The following is a 22,470-nucleotide window of genomic DNA, read 5'->3' as shown; positions in this document are numbered from 1 at the left end:
AGGAAAGTGATGGAAGTTGTCATCAACAGAGATATCAAACAGCACGTGCTTTGCAATAATCTGCTCAGTGATGGTCAGTTTGGGTTCCACCAGGGTCAGTCATCTCCTGACCTCATTATCATCTTAGGTTAAACAAGGACCAAAGAGCTAAACTGCAGAGGTGAGGTGAGAGTGACTGCTCTTAATATCAAACTCACATTTGATAGTCTGTGGATTCAAGGAGCCCTGTCAAAACTAGAATCGATAGTAATCAGGGAAAAGTCTCTGGTGGTTGGAGTCATACTTGGCTTACAGGGAGATGTCTGTGGTTATTGCAGATCAGTCATCTCAGCTCCAGGACATTTCTGCATGAATTCCTCAGGGTGCTGTCCTTGACTCAACCATCTTCAGCTGTTTCATTAATGACCTTCTCTCCGTCAGGTCAGAAGTGGGTACGTTCAATAATGATTGAACAATGTGCAGCACCTTTTGAGACTCCTCAGATACTGAAGCAATCCATGTTCAAATACACAGAACATAGAACATAGAACAATACAGCACAGAACAGGCCCTTTGGCCTTTGATGTTGCGCCAACCTGTGAACTAATCTAAGCCCCTCCCACTACACTATCCCATCATCATCCATATGCTTCTCTATATTTAAATGTCCCTAATGTGGCTGCGTTAACTACATTGGCAAGCAGGGCGTTCCACGCCCTTACCACTCTCTGAGTAAAGAACCTGCCTCTGACATCTGTCTTAAATCTATCACCCCTCAATTTGTAGCTATGCCCCCTCGTACAAGCTGAAGTCATCATCCTCGGGAAAAGACTCTCACGGTCTACCCTATCTAATCCTCTGATCATCTTGTATGTTTCTATTAGATCCCCTCTTAGCCTCCTTCTCTCCAATGAGAACAGACCCAAGTCCCTCAGCCTTTCTTCATAGGGCCTGCGCTCCAGACCAGGCAACATCCTGGTAAATCTCCTCTGCACCCTTTCCAATGCTTCCACATCTTCCTGCAATGGGGCGACCAGAACTGCACGCAATATTCCAAATGAGGCCGCACTAGTGTTTTGTACAGTTGCAGCATGACATGCCGGGCAGCAAGTTGGCTCAGTGGTTAGCACTGCAGCCTCACAGCACCAGGGACCCGGGTTCAATTCACGTCTCAGGCAACTGTCTGGGTGGGTTTTGCACATTCTCCCTGTGTCTGCGTGGGTTTCCTCAGGGTGCTCCGGTTTCCTCCCACAGTCCAAAGATGTGCAGGCTAGGTGGATTGGCTATGCTAAATTGACCATACTGTTGACCATACTGTTTAGGGTTGTGTGGGTTATAGGGGGATGGGTCTGGGTGGGATGCTTCAAGGGGCGATGTGGACTTGTTGGGCTAAAGGGCCTGTTTCCACACTGTAGGGAATCTAATCTAATCATGGCTCTGGAACTCAATCCCTCTACCAATAAAACCTAACACACCGTAAGCCTTCTTAACAGCACTATCAACCTGGGTGGCAACTTTCAGGGATCCATGTACATGGACACCAAGATCCCTCTGCACATCCACACTACCAAGAATCTTTCCACTGACCCAGTATTCTGCTTTCCTATTATTCTTCCCAAAGTGAATCACCTCACATTTATCTGCATTGAACTCCATTTGCCACCTTTCAGCCCAATTCTGCAGTTTATCCAAGTCTCCCTGCAACCTGCAACATTCTTCCACACTGTTCACCACTCCACCAACTTTAGTGTCATCTGCAAACTTACTAACCCATCCACCTATGCCTGCGTCCAAGTCATTTATAAAAATGACAAACAGCAGTGGTCCCAAAACAGATTCTTGTGGCACACCACTAGTAACTGGACTCCAGGCTGAATATTTTCCATCAACCACCACTTACAGAAAACCAGTTTCTAATCCAAACTGCTAAATCTCCCTCAATCCCATGCCTCTGTAATTTCTCCAACAGCCTACCTCATGGAACTTTATCAAAGGCTTTACTGAAGTCCATGTACACCACGTCAACTGCCCTACCCTCATCCACATGCTTGGTCACGTTCTCAAAAAACTCAATGAGGTTTGTGACACATGACCTACCCTTGATGAATCCATGCTGACTATCTCCAATCAAATTGTTGCTTGCTAGCTGATTATAAATCCTACCTCTTATAAGCCTTTCCAAAACTTTCCCTACAACAGACGTAAGGCTCACAAGTCTATAATTACCTGGGTCATCTCTACTGCCCTTCTTGAACAAGGGCACAACATTTGCAATCCTCCAGTCCTCTGGTACTAAACCTGCAGACAATGAGGACTCAAAGATCAAGGCCAAAGGCTCCTTCATCTCCTCGCTAGCTTCCCAGACAATCCTCGGAAAAATCACATCCGTCCCAGGGGATTTATATACCTTCACACCTTCTAGAATTGATAACACCTCCTCCTTACTAAGCTTAACCCTTTCAATTCTAGTAGCCTGTAACTCAGTCGTCTCCTCTACAATATTCTCCTGTTCCTCAGTGAAAACAGATGAGAAATAATCATTTAGCATCTCTCCGATCTCCACAGGGTCCACACACAACTTCCTACTTCTGTCTTTGACTGCCCCTATTCCTACCCTAGTCATCCTCTTATTCCTCACATACCTATAGAAAGCTTTAGGGTTCTCCTTTATTCTACCTGCTAATGTCTGCTCATGTCCCCTCCTTGCTCTACTTAACTCTCTCTTTAAATCCTTCCTAGCTAATCTGTAACTCTCCATCGCCTTATCTGAACCATCTCATCTCATCATCACATAAGCCTCCCTCTTCCGCTTAACAAGAGATACAATTTCTTTCGTAAACCACGGTTCCCTTACTTTATCACTTCCTCCCTGCCTAACAGGGACGTACCTATCAAGGACACGTAATATCTGTTCCTTAAACCAGCTCCACATTTCGATTGTCCCCATCCGCTGCATTTTGCTGCCCCATTCTATACCTCCTAAGTCTTGCCTAATTGCATTATAATTGCCCTTCCCCCATCTGTAACTCTTGCCCTGTGGCATGTTCCTATCCCTTTCCATCGCTAAACTAAACGTAACCGAATTATGGTCACTTTTTCCAAAGTGCTCACCTACCACTAAATCAAACACCTGGCCTGGTTCATTACCAAGTACCAGATCCAGTGTGGCCTCCCCTCTTGTCGCCCTTCGACATACTGTGTCAGGAAACCCTCCTGCACACATTGGACAAAAACTGATTCATCCGACGTACTAGAGTTATAGCAATTCCAGTCAATGTTAGGGAAGTTAAAGTCTCCCATAATGACCACCCCGTTCCTTTCACTCCTGCCCAGAATAGTTTTGCCAATCCTCTCCTCCACATCCCTGGAACTTTGCGGAGGCCTATAAAAAACTCCCAGCAGTGTTGCCTCGCCTCTCCTGTTTCTGACCTCAGCCCATACCACCTCAGTAGACAAGTCCTCATCAGAAGTTCTTTCAGCTCCAAAATACTCACCTTCTCCATGGCAATTAGGGATGGGCATCATGCTGGTTCAGCCAGTGATTTTTTTTTATAAACTGGATTAGTTTGGATTTAGAATCAACTTTGGCCAGGCACCGTAAGATTGGCCAATGACATTCCCAGAAGTCAACTACTTGACTTTTTTGTTCTCATTGTCAGCAAAGGAGCTGCAACCACATTTTCTGAATTCTTTCTGCATTATTTATTTAACAGCAAAACCAAATGAATGTAATCATATCTGTCACTATAATGATCAAAAGGAAAATTATTCTTGAAAAGAGTTAAATGGTAAGCAAGATCTTGCTCCATCTGTCCACCAATGTCTATGAAACAAAACATCACATCACGGTTATAAATCCAATGCCTCTATGTGTAAGCCAATCAAATCTAGCTAATACAACCAAAGGTGACTGAATTTGTTACCACCCACATTTGGAACCACCTGCCGATTTGAAAATGCATCAACTCGCCTTCTTAAACACTGAGAGACACAGGCACCAATACCATCGGTTGCTCACAATTACAAATTATAACTATCCTGAGAATTCATTTCATCTTATTTCCTCACACTGTCACTCCATTTGAATCTTTCTCCTCCTCTTTTAATAGCAACAATTCTACACTCACCTGATGACGTGTGAAACTTCACCCAAATGGTAGTTCAAATGCTATTGTTTTTCGGTCACCAATCATTTTCTCAAAGGACATTCTCATTTGCCAGCAGCTACCCTCTGGATAGCAATCATTGTTAGAAGCCGGCTTTATTTTTCCTTTCTCCCATTCAAGAGGGTAGAACTCACCATTTGCTTTTATTGCAAATGGTGTGACAACTGGGTGTACATCTGAGATTCTGAAAACCTATTTTTTGAGTCACCCTGATCAGCGATGTTATTGTGCACCTCAGGAGCTGGTGGGACTTGAACCCGGAACTCCCACCGTGCCTCAACAGGGCCACTTGTACATCTTTGAATGTTCAAGTTGGGATTAAGAGCAGCTGATAGCAATGACAAAAGATCAGGAGATGTATCAAAAACCAATTCATGGTCTTGTGCATTGGTTGAATCATGATCAAAAGGATCACCTGTTAAAGTTCCTAGTCAATATTCACTTATAAATTTGCCGTGTATGAAGGAGAATGTATCATTGGTGCCGAAGAGATACTACCTGCATGGCAGGGCCATGCAAGGTCAAAATCCACCCTCTTCAGGATGCTTTTCCTCAACTTTTATTTTGCTGAACAGATCGATTCATTCCCGAGCTTGACTCATGTCTAAATTTTAAGTCTTTATCTCAAACCTACACTGGCCTTTGCCTCCAACATTTTTGCACAAAAAAAGTTCAATGGAAGATCAGGGTGCAGAACATCAAATTTTGAATAAATGCCTGACTGCCTGACAAATAGTGTAATAATGTCAGACTGTAACCGATGTTATGGCTTGTCAAATCGCAGTTCATGGTTCCACTGTTATCAGCTGCTGCCTCTCCAAATGAATGTTTGTTCACTTCTTGGCTAATTACCACCCTTGTCTGATTTATCATTACCACACACACTACGACGAGGTCAGCTCAGAGTACAACGAGATCTGGGTCAGATGGGCCGGTGGTCCAAGGAATGACAGATGGAGTTTAATTTCCATGTGTACGCTGCTGTATTTTGGAAAGGCAAACCAGAGCAGGACTGATCCACTTAATGATAAGGTCCTGGGGAGTGTTGCTGAACAGAGACCTTGGAGCGCAGGTTCATAGTTTCTTGCAAGTAGAGTCACACTGAGATAGGATAGTGTAGAAGATGTTTGGTATGCTTGTTTTTATTGGTCAGTGCTTTGCGCATAGAACTTGGAAAGTCATGTTGAAGCTGTACATGTTGGGCCACTCTTCATTCTATTCTGGTCTCCTTGCTACAGGAAGGATGTGAAATTTGAAAGGGTTGAGAAAAGATTTGCAAAGATGTTTCCAGGGTTGGAAGCATTGGAGCAAAAGAGAGAGGCCGAATAGGCTCAGGCTATTTTCCCCGGAGCATCAGAAGGTGAGAAGTGACCTAAAAGAGGTTTATAAAATAATGAGAGGCACATATAGGGTATATAGGCAATGTCTTTTTTCAGGGTAAGAGAGTCCAAAACTAGAGGACATAGGTTTAAGGTGAGAGGGGAAAAATTTACAACAGACCTAAGGGGCAACTTTTTCATGTAGAGGGTGGTGTGTGTACACAATGAGCTGCCAGAGAAAATGATGAAGGCTGGTACAATTACAACATCTAACAGTCATCTAGATGGGAATATGAGCAGGAAGGGTTGAGAGGGATATTGGCCAAATGCTGACAAATGGGTCGAGATCAGTGTCACACATCTGGTCGGCATGGTCAAGTTGGACTGAAGGGTCTGTTTCCATGCTGCATAGCTTGAGGACTCTATGACTGCCTTCTACCCGGCCACACATCATACTTTTTGCTCTTCCTTCCCTGTCCTTATCTGTGGATTTGCTTAAGAACTATTACACTCTTACCATTATCCACTTCTGATGAAAGATCACCAAACTGAAACTCTTCACAATGTTTCTCTCAAAACAGTTGCTGCATGACCAGCTGACTGTTTCTGCATTTTTCATTTATTCCTTGAGGCTGCTCTGTCTTATGAATGAAACAGTTGTGTGATGTGTGGGTGCAGTGAACCATCAATAATATCAAGATGTATAATGAGATTAACTAAGTGGGAGGAGCCTCATGAGGATCACAAACATCAGTACAGATCTATTGCTCAAATGGCCAGTTTCTGTGCTGCAAATACGACCACATGAACAGGAGCAGGAGTGTCTTTTCAAGGCAGACATGAATAAATTCTTGTTTGACAGAGAATCGATGCCAGGTAAGAATGTGGAATTCAAAACACCAACAGCAGGCTTAAGACACCAAATAGCCTCCATCCGTTCCTATTTCAAATGCTCATATTAGACAATGAAGATGCACAGTTAGGAAGAGAAATTTTTAAAAATTCATCCAGAACCAATAAGCAATACAAGTTGAGCATGTACTCTGCATGTGAAAATCTGTTTCATATTTTAGACGATCAATCTGATCTGCAACACATTACACTGATTTCTGTTCACTCCACCAACATTTCTTATATATATCCTTTTCATTCCAAAAGGACAAGAATAAATTGCTCTTGTAGCAACAGACCATGTAAAAGTTCACTGCAAAGTCTGTTTAAAAAAAAAACTATTCTAATTTCACGATAAAAGCAATGCTTTACTCAGTGAAATGACACGGGTGGCAGAATTCAGAAGAGTTGTAGGAATAGCTTGATACACAACAATATTGCACTCCTCGAAATTCCTTGAACTGACACCTGAGCAAATGAATTGCTTTGCATAATTTGCAGAGATAAAGAAATTCTCACCCAGTCCAGAAGCTATGATTAATTGCCAATGTACCATGGTGAATTGCATTCTGTTGTTACAGTGTATCTAATAGTGCTCCACATGCTGGAAAATGTGGTTTTAATTATAGCCAAGGAGATGGCAGGCTTGCAGTCTAAGGTGTATATTGTGATACGCTAAGCATTTCAGATCATGGGATAAGTTGAACTGTCCAGAGGATCTTTTTCCGAAATTTGTTAGTCACAGACTTTAATGTTTTCTGAGTTGCAAGGACATTGGCAAAGTTTTTTAATCGTCACAGTCATACAGATGTACAGCACGGAAACAGACCCTTCAGTTCAACTTGTCCATGCTGACCAGATATCCTAAATTAATCTAATCTCAGTTGCCAGCATTTGGTCCACATCCCTCTAAACCCTTCCTATTCATATACCTGTCCAGGTACCTTTTAAAATGTTGTAACTGTACCAGCCTCTACCACTTCCTCTGGCTGTTCATTCCATACACACATCACCCACTGTGTGAAAAAGTTCCCTTTAGGTCCCTTTTAAATCTTTCCCTTCTCTGCCCTCTAGTTTTGGACTCTTCTGGGGAGTGTAGGGAAAACCCTGGGAAAAAGACCTTGGCTATTCACCCTATCTATGCCCTTCATCATTTTATAAACCTCTACAAGGTCAGCCCTCAGCCCTGATGCACCAGGGAAAACAGCCCCCGCCTATTCAGCCTTTCTGTTACCAGGCTGTGTTGAGAATTTTTAGATTGGAATGCAGGTCTTTAGAAATTGCTGTTAGTAAACTTTTGGTGTTTGTACAATGTTGGTGTTTGTCAAATGCTTTGGGGAAAGCGATTTGTGGTCCCTTTAAAAAATGATGCACTTCTTCTATGCTTAGATATTTAAAAAGGTTGTCTGTGGGTTTGCAGGCCATACTGTTATCAGGCAAAGCAGAATTTTTACCAAGACAATGGGGTTTTGAATTTAGCCAATTAATTTAAAGCCCTTAGATACAAAAATCCAATTAAATTTAAATTTGATAGTTTTGACAACATCAGACCAATCCCATTGTAACAAATTGATATGTCATCAAGGGGATAAAAGATGAGGGCATTTAGAAAATAAAGGAAGAGCCAACTGTCCTCTGCTGAATGAACAACTCTCAGCTCTGAAAGAAAGAATCACTGGCTCTCACAGAATTCTCTCAGCCTTAGAGTGAGTTCCATGAATATTGAAGGTACCTACAGCAGTTCCAAACAAAAGAATACAACGGAGGAGACGTTCCTGACTGAAGAATTCACTCAGAAGGCATTTCTGAGAGAATGATTCATCGGAGAAGACACAGAACTTTCTGAAAGATGTAACTTTTCTGTGATTTTGAAAAACAGAAAAAATTATTTTATACAAGTGTGACTTGAATTTATTGGAACTGCATACCATCAGAATCTTGTTTTATTTGGGAATGGTTCGTAGTTAGAAGGGTTTTATTTGGTTTGTTAATGTTTAGTTAGTTTGTTCACTGTTGGGAGCTTAACAAATAAATTATTACTTGTTACTTGCAAAGTATGTGTCAGGGATTGATTTTTATTTAACCACTCCTTTATAGTAGATTGGGCCCTCTCAACAGATTATCGCGTGAGGCAATGCCTCTCTGGGTGTTTCCGTTTTCATCATCAAAGGGGCCTCAACCTCAGCTTTATAATACGCTCCCTACAGCTCAAACCCTCCAACCCAGCAACATCCTTGTAAATCTTTTCTGAATCCCTTCAATGTTCACAACATCTTTACTAAGTGTAGTGGATTATTGAATTTTATTGATTCCACAAACAAATCTGTGAAATTGAAAGAAACAACAACCTGAAATACAGTTTGTTCATAAATACCTCTCCTGTTTGCACCAAACCACAACAAGCTGAAGGGGTTTTTGGGAAGCAGCCATTGGAGCTCCATATCTGTCGACGCTGAAGAACTCTGTGGTGTCAGTCAGTAATCCCAATTGATAGTCTCTAGCTTCAGCTCTTGCACACTTCACCCAAACATCTCAAATAGCACGCATCAAGTACTGAACAACAATGGTTTGGTTGTTGAGGTGGCGGCAAGTATGTTGACTTCAGCCGCATTGAAAATACACTTGACAACACTATTTAATTTCCATCTCATTTAGCAGCACAACTATTGCTTATGTACAATTTCACAAATTTGAGGTCCAACAGATAACATTCTACCATCTGAGTAAATTGGTTATGAGTTGAAGTTACATTCCAGGAGGGGAGCATACATGTCAAGGATGATAATCTAGTCCAATACCACACAAATGCTGTGTTGTCACAGGGCTATCCTCGGGATAAGGTGTTGAACTATTTTCCCATCTTGTCTCTCAAATGTGCAAAAGAAACAAAAAACAAAATTGCTGAAAAAGTATTTTTTATTTTAAAAAATACCTTGACAATATTCCAATTAAGAATAAGGATATTATGCAATTCCCAACTGGTGAATTCACACAACTTTCAAACAAGTTTAACACAATAAAATAAGTCAAGGCATTTCAATGTGGCAATTTTAAAAATATTATGACAAACAGCAACATCTGTTGACAAAGAGCTTGACAACTTGGCATTTCAACAAGTGTCTCAAGGTCTGAAAGGAGAGAAGTTAAGGGAAGAATATAGGGCTCCGAGATTTGAAGAGACAACTACCTCTGACAGAATTAAATTTGGGAATGTTACAGAGAACAGAGTTGGATGCACACTGTGATCTCAAAGAGTTGTGGGGGTGGAGGAGTTTACAGAGATAGGGAGAAGCATGGTCATGAAGCAATTTGAAAACAAGGATGGGAATTTTCAAATCAAATGTAGCTGGGTCTGGTGTGCCATTGCTGGTCAAGGAGCACAGGCATGATACGCAAACAAGAGGGTGCAAATTAGGACATGGGCAGTAAGTTAGTCTCAAGTTAAAACAAAATAATTTGGCAGGTCAGTCAGAATTTGGCTTAAAATAATTCAAACAGTCAAAGAACATGGGGGTAATAGCTGACATGACACTTTGGTCCTCAGGTGCTACCTTGAATGATTGTTAAAGGACAAGAGAAACTTGACTAGCAGTGGCTGAAGCTAGTCAAACTGTAGCATCTCCTTTACAGAAAATAGGCCATTCCTGTAGATAACAACAAATACAAAATGTTTTCTTTCAGATTTGATCCATCACAAGCATTCAACCGTCAAAAACACACAGAGAATCTATCAAATACAACTTTTAAATAACTTCAAGTTTATTCAATATTGCCTCCAGGATCAGCATGGAAAGTTTTTAAAAATCTAATGGACTAGGGATCAAAACTGGAACTTTTCTCAACTGCCTGTTATACTCCATTCTGGATTGGGTATTCACTGTGATAACAAGGTGTGGAGCTGAATGAACACAGCAGGCCCAGCAGCATCTTAGGAGCTGGAAAGCTGATGTTTCAGGCCTAGAAGGGTCTACGCCCGAAACGTCAGCTTTCCTGCTCCTAAGATGCTGCTTGGCCTGCTGTGTTCATCTAGCTCCATACCTTTTTATGTCAGATTCTCCAGCATCTGCAGTTCCTATTATCTCTGGGTATTCACTGTATTCAGCTAATAGCTAAAGTAAACATTGTGCATGCTAGATCTCAAACAAATTTCTCAGTATTATTTCCTTTTTGCAAATATTGTGGACTGTGTGGTGGAAATAAACAGGACCATGGCAGCTTCAGCCGTAGTGTTTCTCCTGGTGTCCTGGCCAGTTTTATACCTCGGCATTAAGAATTAGCAGGTGACATACTCAATTTCTTTTTATTGAGGCATCACTGTGCACAAATTGACTGCCAAATTTCCAACTGACTATACTTGAAGTGTAAATCACAGCTGTCAAGTGCTTTGGTCATGAAAGGCGCTATTCACATCCAGCTTATTTCATTTCCTCAACCTTAAGGTTACTGAGTCAGTCACATTGGTCATTTTCTGTCCATCCATTGCAATAAAGCCTGCCTAACAATAATTTTCTCACACAGATAAAATCATGAGGTAGATTACACTGCAGAATGCATACCTAAGATCCACTTCAGACAAGGTATCCTGCTACGCTAATGAGCATTTAACTCCAATCCTATAAAATTGAGTTGCCTCTTAATACCTGGGCAATAAATGACCTCTATCAATGTTGATCAAATTGAGGAATAAATTAAAAGATGGCGAGGTAAAATATGTCTGTGCGTACAGTGGAATAACATGCTCTTCATCTGGTTGCTTCTGGGCACAACATATTCAAGTATCAAACACATGGATAACCTCACAGCCTCACACACAGACATACAACACACAGGCTCACACATGACTTGTCTCACATAAGACAGTCAATGCTTTCAGGCAGTTTGATACTGGCGTTAGCAAACCTATTGCAAGGTTAAAATATCTGCATTGGCTTTATAAGAACGTGTGTAAAGGAAAGACCATTCACACCATCAAAAAAGAGTCTTTCAACCTGAAACATGACCCAATTCTCTCTCCACTGATGCTGCCAGACCTGCTGAGTTTCTCCAGTACTTGCTGGTTTCATTTCATGTCTCCCCCATCCCATTCTATCATTCAATTAGACCAATGCTGTAGTTACTTCCTTAGGTTACATAACCCCAAAATTTCAATGCCACAAATGCAAGTTAAATCTTGCCATTTTAAATTTTACTACATGTTTGAATCTGTGTACAAAACCTAACCTGCAAGGATTACTAATTTGGTAAATTTTACAATGGATGTTTTGTGCTCTAGCATGTGAATAATTATGTGTTGAGTCACTTACTAAAACTCTACTGACTAACGTTCAAAATCTACAAACAGTAATAAAGAAACTGAGTTACGTCAACTGTTTTGTTTTGTGTCTAGGTCTAGTGGTTTTTACAATGGAAATATTTACTAACTTAGACATAGCTTTTAAAGTTTAAATCCATGTAAATAAGATATTGAATTGTAAAAACCCTGTGGATATAATAAACCATGGATTAAGTTGGGTGGAGGGGGGGCAGCGGATGATACTTTGCCCAGGCTAATGCTGCTAGATGACGGTTTAACTCCACTAGAGCAACTGGTTGAATGCAAATTAATTTAACAAAATCTGGAACTAAAGTTCATGTCAGAAATTGTGCCACCAAATCAACACAGTATTTTGGAACAGTCAATCTAGTTTTTGAATTTCCTTTGCAGAACAAAGCCTGCCATCTATATCTGGACTAGCCTGCATATGATTCCAAACCCAGTCGTCTGACTGATTCTCAACTGCCCTCTGAAATGGTACAACAGTTTATTCATTTGAAGAACAATAAGGAATGGGTAACAGATGCTGGCCACTGACACACAGATCTCATGGAAGAATGAAATAAAATCATTGTGGCCCTTATTGACCTTGAACACACATCCATTTTTGCATTAAGGTGTGTTTGAACTAATCTATCACGTGGCTAGACATAGAGTTATGATCTCTGAAATGCTTCATTCGTTATCAATTCTGTATGCATTTTCTTTTTCTGTAACGGGCAAAGGTCACTGCCTCAGGCCTTTCAGCCAATGTGCACCAAGGGGCTGGAAACTGTAAAATTTCAGAGACTGGGGGCCTCACAAGATACATTGTGTATCAAGAGCATCAAAACATACTGAAATACCTCAAAGAAGCACTGACAAAAGAAAATTGCACTTTCTGCAATTTCTAGTTTGAATTTGTTTTCCCCGGGCTGTCTATCTGACATGGAGTGTATTTTGCTAGACTCGTGCAGTTGAAACATGCTGCAAGGCAGAAGTTGAGCTTTCTTGCAAATTCTGTCATGCTCAGGTTGAAATGTTTTGTGATGTATTTTGATAAATTTCATGAATAAAGTATATGGTGGTGGGGCAGAAAAGCTGGACTTTTCTTTGCCACACGTAGAAAAGTAAATCAGAGGTTGAACCTATTTTTAAAAAGCTGCATGTAAACTGCCACTTGGAAACACATGCCAAAGTCAGGGCCGACCGGAGATGTGCGATTGCAGTCGGAAAACGGTAAGTTAAAGGTTTGAATCAGAGTTATGAATCCCTGCCACGTTACTGATGAGTAGTCCAGCCCGAGAAGGCTTTCGTCGGGTGGGGAGCGCAAATACACTCAAACTTGACATGATCGGCTTCGGCAGGAGACCAGAAGCTTGGTCACATGTAGCGTTTGCTGCGGGTCAGGCTTCATCCGAACTGAGTGCGGGACCCAGCCCTCAAGCCGAGTGCGAGCAGCTTCTGTGGTCTGCACTCGGAAGAGTCCACATCCCGATTTCTGTTACCACGACAACCAGCTCAATTTAGCTGTTGAGGAGATCGGATAGACTCTTAAATACAGACAGACTGGGGGAGACATTTCCCAAAATAGAAGCGGAAAGATATATGTCTATTTACACACACACACACAGAGTCACAGATATATATCAGGAAAAAAAGGGAATAAATCATCACGCACCGTGCTGAATGGAAAAATCTTTCTTCAATGAGGAAGTAGGTTCTCTGTTCGCCTTTTTTCAGTGAGTCGCAAGCATCTTCGTCATTGTATCCATTTGAATAATGTGTCAATTAAAAATAAATAATTCGACATTGTAGCAAACGGAATGACTTCACGCTATGAACTAAGACAGAGAAACGATCGCGCCACAAGCCGAAATCCCTGAAGAAATCATCTTTCCGCAAAAATTACAGCGCCCTGCTCCTGGCTCCCGAATGTGGGAAAGCGATAGGACGGGGGTGGGGGGGAGGGGTGGCAATCGGAGAGGTGGCAATAAAGGTTGCAGATTTATGTATGAAGTAAGATTGTTTTTCGTTCCTGATAACCATCGGCTGGAACAGGCTCATGCTGCAGTTGTTACTTCATTCATAAAAAGGAGCAGAGATTCTGCAGAGAGCGAGGAGCTGGGGAGGACTGTCTCCACCTACTTTTCCCATCCCGATTGGCGCAGACAACACCCACCCCCACTGCGCTGTCACCAGGCTTAGGGGCGTTACCGAAACCTCCATTGGCCTAGGGTCACGTCCTTCATCCGATATTCGAGAGCACCGGAAGAATAAAACACCGCCCCCTTCCCCAAACCCTCCTCATCTACAAACCGTGATGTGGAGATGCTAGTGGCGTGGATAAAGTCAAAAATCACACGACATCAGGTTTATTTTAAAACACAAGCCTGAGGAAGGAGCTGAGCTTAGAAAGCTTGCGTCCTCCAAACAGCACATGTCCAACAGACACTTCCACACTAAGAATAGTTCTGAAACTCATGCCTTCACAGAAAGAAGCATTTAATTCATGCACGTAATTGCGATTGTGTGAACACTTGCTCCATCTCTGCCTGAGGAACAAAAACGATAGGGACGGGGTCTATTAATATTTTGAAAACAGTGGACATTCTGAAGCAACTCAGTAGCATCTGTGCAGGGAGAAACAAAAGCGAATGTTTTGAGTCTGATTTTTTTTTTGTCTTCTGTCCCTGAAAAACAGATACATTGATGCTAACAACAGAAACACAACAAAACCCGACATGAACACGGGCACAAAGCCAAACTTTGATAGAAATTATGCATGTGCTATCCGGGCGAGGCTATATTTGTGAAGGGGGTAAACGCAAATCGAATGTTGCTGAGATAATAAAATGTGAGGCTGAACGAACACAGCAGGCCAAGCAGCATCTCAGGAGCACAAAAGCTGACGTTTCGGGCCTAGACCCTTCATCAGAGAGGGGGATGGGGGGAGGGAACTGGAATAAATAGGGAGAGAGGGGGAGGCGGACCGAAGATGGAGAGTAAAGAAGATAGGTGGAGAGAGTGTAGGTGGGGAGGTAGGGAGGGGATAGGTCAGTCCAGGGAAGACGGACAGGTCAAGGAGGTGGGATGAGGTTAGTAGGTAGCGGGGGGTGCGGCTTGGGGTGGGAGGAAGGGATGGGTGAGAGGAAGAACCGGTTAGGGAGGCAGAGACAGGTTGGACTGGTTTTGGGATGCAGTGGGTGGGGGGGAAGAGCTGGGCTGGTTGTGTGGTGCAGTGGGGGGAGGGGACGAACTGGGCTGGTTGAGGGATGCAGTAGGGGAAGGGGAGATTTTGAAACTGGTGAATGTTGCTGAAATGATTCTAACCGTGTACGCCAGTGGCTGTCCATGAGGCTTTCATCCAAATGATATGCCCCTGCCTTCTCAATTGTTGATGTCTGGCTCTAATTCAACTTTTGTTTCCCATCCTCTTCAGTAACTTATATGACCACCTTTTAAGTATATTGACGTTTCTCATTGGCGGGATGTTTCAATATGAACCCTCACCATGACAAACTGAGCAGCACGTTGGAAATCCCCGGCACTAAAGAGATTGTACTTCTCTATCAATTCCATTGACTGGAAGATAAATGTGTTTTCTTTAAAAACACACAAATATTTCAAAACTATATTGTAAAAGGCAACAGTAAAAGTTAAACAGCGGCTTGAGCTCTGAGAAAAAGTCATACCAGACTCGTAATGTCAACCAGAGATAATGGGAACTCAAGATGCTGGCGAATCCGAGATAACAAAGTGTGGAGCTGGATGAACTCAGCAGGCCAAGCAGCATCTTGGGAGCACAAAAGCTGATGCTTCAGGCCTAGACCTATGTCTGTAACTTCCCCTAGCCCTACACCTTTCTTTATCTCTGACACCTTCTCCAGTCCTACATCCCTCCATGTCTCTGCACAAGTTTTCATCTGTTGCACATCAATGGTTTACATGACATGGCCATTGTTGGCTGCCTTACAACTGCCCGAAACCTGAGGCTCTGCTACTCACTCATGATGGTTGGCTCTTTTACATTGTTGAATCTATCCCTTTGAGGAAGCATTTGATCACTCATTCTAATATCTTTAATAGTATTCCTGTTTAACTACACTAAAGGCACTGTCTATAAGCAAGTTATTGTTACACTTCTGAATCATGTAAGGCAAACTTGGATCTGGAATTGTTTGAGTCTCATGATCCTTCTTCAGTAAAGGTGACAAAGATATGGCAGGCTGGAAGAGGTTACAGCGGTTAGGAGGTTTGTCAAGGCTGGAGGTGGCCAATGAGGAATTTTTTCAGAAGCATTAGAATAATATGTCTAGCTCAATGTGACCATTTCAAAGATTCCTGTACGCCTTTATTTTGGAAATGGATTTGCATTTATTTAGCATCTTTTGGAATGTTTGTATGTTCCAAATTGTTCAATAGTCAATTAAGTATTTTTGATGTGTTGTCAGTATTATGCTGAAGGAAGTGCAGCAGCCAATTTGTGCACAGCAGGATCCCAAAAACAGTAATGTAATTTTAACCAGGGATTCATTCTTCTGTCAGCGTGTCATGCTTCAAGTGACTCCAGTTAAGATGATATCTGATGCTTTTATACCCTCAGGTCACATGTGACAATGTCATTACCATGTTTCTTAACACATTGATAGTGAGACATAGGGGAGGTGATGGCCAATGGTATTATCGTTGGACTGTTAATCCAGAGACTCAGAAAATGGTCTGGGATCCTGGGTTCATATTCCATCATGGAAGATGGTGGTATTTGAATAAAAGAAAACAATCTGGAACTAAGAGTCAAATGATGATCATGAAACCATTGCATATTGTCAGAAAAACCCATCCGGTTCATTAAAATCCTTCAGGGAAGGAAACTGCCAATCTTACCTGGTCTGGCCTACATGTGAATCCAGACCCACAGCAATGTGGTTGACTATTAACTAGCCTCTGGGCAATTAGGCCAGTCTAACCCAGTGACACTCTCACCTGTGAATAAATTTTTAAAAAAAACAGCAATTTGGAATAGTTTGATAAAACTAAGTAGATGGCTAGGCCAATTCAGAAGAAAGTTTAGCATCAACTGTTGTTTTCGGATTGGAGTTACATGTCCATAAACCAGATTGGTAAGGGCAGCAAGTTATTGGTCCAAAAAGACAGGGCTGGTTTTTGTGACATTTATGAATCTCCTAAATTAAACTGAGATAGATTTTAGACCTTGCCACCTGTGCGTAAAACTGGAGTTGCGTGGCAAACTCCGTCTCTGTAGAAGCTGTCTAATCTTTCTTTCCAGTGAAATATTTACTGACTTCAGCGCATCTGCTTCAAGTAAGGGACAAACATGGGCAAAGAAGAAATGCTGGTGCAGGGTAACAAATGAATTTGATCACACTGATGGAAGCATGAAACATAGATTGGGATTGCAAAGAGGAAGGCAAGTAACAAGGAAATGTAAATGTCCAAGTACTGGAGGAAATAAACAATAGGAAATACATTAAAATAAAATAGTTCTATTTATCTGCTCTGTCTTTCAGAATGTCTCAAAGCATTTTGCAATGAATGACTTGATGTGATTTGATTTGACTTATTGTCACGTGTACCCAAATACAGTGAAAAGCTTTGTTGGCGAGCAGTACAAGCAGATCACATTAAAAAAGGGCATACAGATCATAGGGTGAAAAAAAACTGGGACAGAATAAGGCATACAGGTTACACTGCATGTAGGGATGTGCAGTTGGCAAGATCAATGTTATTTGAAGTTAGAGACTCCATTCATTAGTCTAATAATGGCAGGGAAGAAGCTGTTCTTGAATCCACTAGTGCGTGTGTTCAAGCTTCTATCTTTTGCCTGACGCAGGAGGTTGTTGAAGAGCATCACTGGCGTAGGACAGGTCTTTGATGATGTTGGCAGTCTTTCCATGGCAATGAGATGTGTAAACAGAGTCCATGGGTGGGAGGTTGGCATCCATGATAGTCTGGGCTGTGCATACACCTTCTGCAGTTTCTTATGGTCCTGAGCAGAGCAGGCCGTCATGCACTTGGACAGTATGCATTCTATGGTGCATCTGTAAAAGTTGGTGAGGGTCCTCATGGACATGCCAAATTTCCTGAGCCACTTGAGGAAGTAGAGGCATTGTTGTGCCTTCTTGACCATTACATCTACGCGGGATGTCCAGGACAGGTTGTCGGTTATTGTCATTCTAGGAACTTAAAGGTCTCAACCTCTGCTCCGTTGATGCAGATGGGGTCATATTCTCCTCCTTTCTTTCTGAAGTCAATGTAGTTTTGCCGACATTGAGAGAGGTTGTTATCATTGCACCATGTCACAAACCCCTCTATCACCCTTCTGTAATCTGACTCATGGTTGTTTGATATCTATCCTACCATGGTGATGCCATCAGCAAACTTGTCGATGATGTTTGTTTTGAATTTGGCAATTGTTGTGGTTATAGAGGGACAAAAGAAGGGGTCTGAGAATGCATCCTCAAGAGCTCTAGTGTTATCATGCAGGAGGTGCAGTTGTCTATCTTCACTGATTGCAGTCTATGGGTCATGAAGTGGAGGATCCAGTTGCAGAGAGCAGAGCTGAGATCTAGATCTTGGAGTTTTGAGATCAGTCTGATAGAGGTAAGGGTGTGGAAGGCAGAGCTGTAGTCAATGAGCAGAAGTCTGAAATTGGTGTCCTTGTTGTCCAGATGTTCCAGGGATGAGTGCAGGACTAGGGAAATGAAGTGTTTATGAAGCACAATCACCATTGTCTTCAGTGGAATAGAGGACCCAAATTACACACAGGAAGATTCTACGCCAATAACACACAAGCAGTTAATCTTGTTGTGACGCTGACAGCGGGATAAATATCATCCAGATGTCAATAGACCAATCCTTGCTCATCATTCAGCAGTTAAAATAAACTTGTTTGCACATATCTGAGAAGGCAAATGGGTCTTGGTTAAAGCCTTTACATGAATGATTGCACCTCAATTGTCAACTTTGACTCTGTTTTCAAGTCTCTGGAATTGTGCTTGAACATACAGTCCCTTTAACATTGCCTCATGAGTGCGGCCAGTGAGCTGAGGTTGACATCTAAATGAAATAAAACCAGCGTACCATGTTGCATTTGTGTTTTGCGATGGTCAAGTAGCTCTGGACCAGATTCTAAGCTCATCTGACCAGCCCTGTGATAGTGATTGATGTGCTGAACAGACTAAAGCTGACAACTTTATCACAATGACTATAGTTATTCTGGGACAGAAGTGGTTGTTCCATGTCAATCATATGATTCGATGATTGTGAAAGGAAAATGGTAGATCTGTGCTTTTGCACTGGGTACATTTTGAAAATGGTAAAATTTGTATCACAGATAATAATTTACCAAAATAAACTTTTGCAGAGATAATAGCGTGTATGGAAATTCAGATGTCACTGATGTTCTCAATGAACTTATAAATCAAGAAGAGCCAGGGTCAGATGTTTGCAGATGGAACTTTTTGCTGAAGGTTACGAGAACATGACTGAGAATCTGGAGTAAAATACTGGAAAACATGGACCATGATTTGTAGACCAAAGATCCGATTTATGGACTGTCAGTTAGACCCAAGAGAAGAGGGACAGAGTGAAGCTGTTGTGATTTCAGGCAACAAGGTGCAGATACTGAAATTGATGTGGCTAGTGACAAGAAAGGAGGATGTCAGGAACCAATACACTAAAGTGACAGCATAGATTGTGGAAGCAATGCAGAAAGAGATTGTGAACACAATGAATTGTTGTGGTTGTCCACTACAGAGAAGGGATGAAATATGTGGAGATTAGACTGCCAGGAAGTAGGAAAAGAGAAAAACTGAAGATTACATTGACAAATGTGGTAGCAAAAGAGTTAAATGTGGCATATAAGAAGGGGAATGGGTAACTGATAGGAGAAGGTAGAGAAGTACACTGTTTAAAATGCATTGTCTGACCTGGGATGTTGCTTCTGCTACACTGAGGGAACTTATAAAACCTTTAGTTACCTTGGGGCAGTGACTTGCAAGAAAATCATGAATTTGCATATTAATCATTTCTAACTGATTAAAGATTTAATAGCCATCTGAGATTTGTTGAACACTGCATCTGTTCTGTGACCCGTTTAATCATTTGTTTATAAATTTTGTGTCCGATGCCACGTCTCTGACTGAAGAAGGAGTTACGCTCTGACAGGTAACAAAGTGTGAAGCTGGATGAACACAGCAGGCCAAGCAGCATCTTAGGAGCACAAAAGCTGACGTTTCGGGCCAAGACCCCTCATCAGAGAGGGGGATGGTGAGAGGATTCTGGAATAAATAGGGAGAGAGGGGGAGGTGGACCAAAGATGGATAGAGGAGAAGATAGGTGGAGAGGAGAGTATAGGTGGGGAGGTAGGGAGGGGATAGGTCAGTCCAGGGAGGACGGACAGGTCAAGGAGGCAGGATGAGGTTAGTAAGTGGGAAATGGAGGTGCGGCTTGAGGTGGGAGGAGGGGATAGGTGAGAGGAAGAACAGGTTAGGGAGGTGGGAATGAGCTGGGTTGGTTTTGGGATGCAGTGGGGGGAGGGGACGAGCTGGGCAGGTTTTGGGATGCAGTGGGGGAAGAGGAGATTTTGAAGCTTGTGAAGTCCACGTTGATACCATTGGGCTGCAGGTTCCCAAGTGGAATATGAGTTGCTGTTCCTGCAACCTTCGGGTGGCATCATTGTGGCACTGCAGGAGGCCCAGGTTGGTCATGTCGTCTAAGGAATGGGAAGGGGTGTTAAAATGTAGAAGAAGCCACAATGGGTGCCGTGGATACAGTATACCACATTGGCAGATGTGCAGGTGAACACCTGCTTGATATGGAAAGTCAGGTGAACATCTGCTTGATACAGATGCTTGGCATCTGCCAATGTGGTATACTGTATCGATTGCACCCGTTGTGGCTTCCTCTACATTGGGGAAACCAAGCGGAGGCTTGGGGACCGCTTTGCAGAACACCTCTGCTCGGTTTGCAATAAACAACTGCACCTCCCAGTCGCGAACCATTTTAACTCCCTCTCCCATTCCTCAGATGACATGTCCATCATGGGCCTCCTGCAGTGCCACAATGATGCCACCCGAAGGTTGCAGGAACAGCAACTCATATTCTGCTTGGGAACCCTGAAGTCCAACGGTATCAATGTGGACTTCACAAGCTTCAAAATCTCCCTTTCCCCCACTGCATCCCAAAACCAGCCCAGCTCGTCCCCTCCCCCATTGCATCCCAATACCAGCCCAGCTCATTCCCACCTCCCTAACCTGTTCTTCCTCTCACCTACCCCCTCCTCCCACCTCAAGCCACACCTCCATTTCCCACTTACTAACCTCATCCCGCCTCCTTGACCTGTCCGTCCTCCCCGGAATGACCTATCCCCACCCTACCTCCCCACCTATACTCTCCTCTCCACCTATCTTCTCCTCTATCCATCTTTGGTCCACCTCCCCCTCTCTCTCTATTTATTTCAGAACCCTCTCCCCATCCCCCTCTCTGATGAAGGGTCTAGGCCTGAAACGTCAGCTTTTGTGCTCCTGAGATGCTGCTTGGCCTGCTGTGTTCATCCAGCTTCACACTTTGTTATCTTGGATTCTCCAGCATCTGCAGTTCCCATTATCTCTGGACACTCTGAAAGGTTGCATCTTTAAATAAAACTGCTGGATTATAAACTGATGTGTGCAATTTCTGATCTTTTTTCGGTGCTGCACATTCCATTGAATTTACAATCCTTGATCAGAACTAAGGGTGAGTATTTAATTAGTGACATCTGCAAATTCAAAGCAGGGCGTGAGAATTGCAAACTCCTGCAGTTTGTCTGCACTGAGAAAAACAAAAGTTGCTGTATTAAGCATGTTCAACATTTTAAAATTCAATGATAGAGTGGTCACTTAGAATTGACCGAAGTTTCCACTTTGTTACTCACCTGGAGGAAACAGCAATTTCAAGAGCTTGAACTGAGCCCAGGTTTAATTGGAGACCACTCACTTATCCTAAAGTGGTCAATTAGCAGCCTTCATCTGGTGCTCAACTCAACTTAAATTCCTATTTTGGTGCAGTGGTAGTGTCCCTACCCCTGGGCTAGGAGGCTCAGGTTCAAGTCCTGTCAAGTCTTGAGATGTGTCACATCTCTGAACAGGTTGATTAGAAAAATAAGTGAAATTTTAAAAAATAATATCCCTTTCCAACTCCATCTTGATTTACCCACTCCCCCTCTTTCTCACCTTTGACAGTTTTCATTGTCCTTAACGCGCTTTGTATGTAAACTATTCAATTTGACAACATGGGTGATTTATCGGTGATTAATAGATGACATCAAAGCCCATAGGTGATGTGGTCGTGGGAAAAGAAACATTCAATTGTGTTTACGAGCATTGCAGAAAAATATTTGTGATTCTAGTCCAAGTTCTGATGAATTTGGGGAAAATAACAAAACTGACATTCAACCAATAAACTCATGTGCACTCTATGCAGCATATGCAGTGCACAAAGAGCAAATAGAATACATAAGATCTTGATTGTGGGTATGACGAGGATGTTTCCTATTGTGCGAGATTCAAGAATGAGGACGTCACTAATTAAAATCAAGGGGCCACCCATTTGAGATGGGGTGAAACTTTTTCCCTCAGAGGATTGTGAGTGTTTGGAACTCTCTTCCTGAAAAAGCTTTAGAAGCAGAGTCTTTAGATATTTTCAAGGCAGCTGTGAATAAATTATTGGTAAGCCAGGGAGTGAAAGATTATCAAGAGTATTCAGGTGCTGCATGATGGCTCAGTGTTTAGCACAACTGCTTCATAGTGCTGGGGACACA

The 22,470-nt window shown here is 42.4% G+C and overlaps 1 protein-coding gene across 1 annotated transcript in view; it reads right to left on the bottom strand.

Moving 5' to 3' along the window:
• LOC125448087 (rho-related BTB domain-containing protein 2-like) overlaps nucleotides 1-13,781 on the bottom strand; it is a 69,880-nt gene extending 56,099 nt beyond the window's left edge. Inside the window, exon 1 of the mRNA XM_048523099.2 lies at nucleotides 13,330-13,781. The gene's annotated coding sequence lies outside the window, so the exon portion shown is untranslated. The remainder of the gene's footprint in view (nucleotides 1-13,329) is intronic.
• Nucleotides 13,782-22,470: the final 8,689 nt, after the last annotated feature.

This window comes from Stegostoma tigrinum, chromosome 40, assembly GCF_030684315.1.
Source record: "Stegostoma tigrinum isolate sSteTig4 chromosome 40, sSteTig4.hap1, whole genome shotgun sequence".
Taxonomy (NCBI): Eukaryota; Metazoa; Chordata; class Chondrichthyes; order Orectolobiformes; family Stegostomatidae; genus Stegostoma; species Stegostoma tigrinum.
Note: the sequence above shows the minus strand (reverse complement) of the source record. Positions and strands in the feature narration are given on the sequence as shown.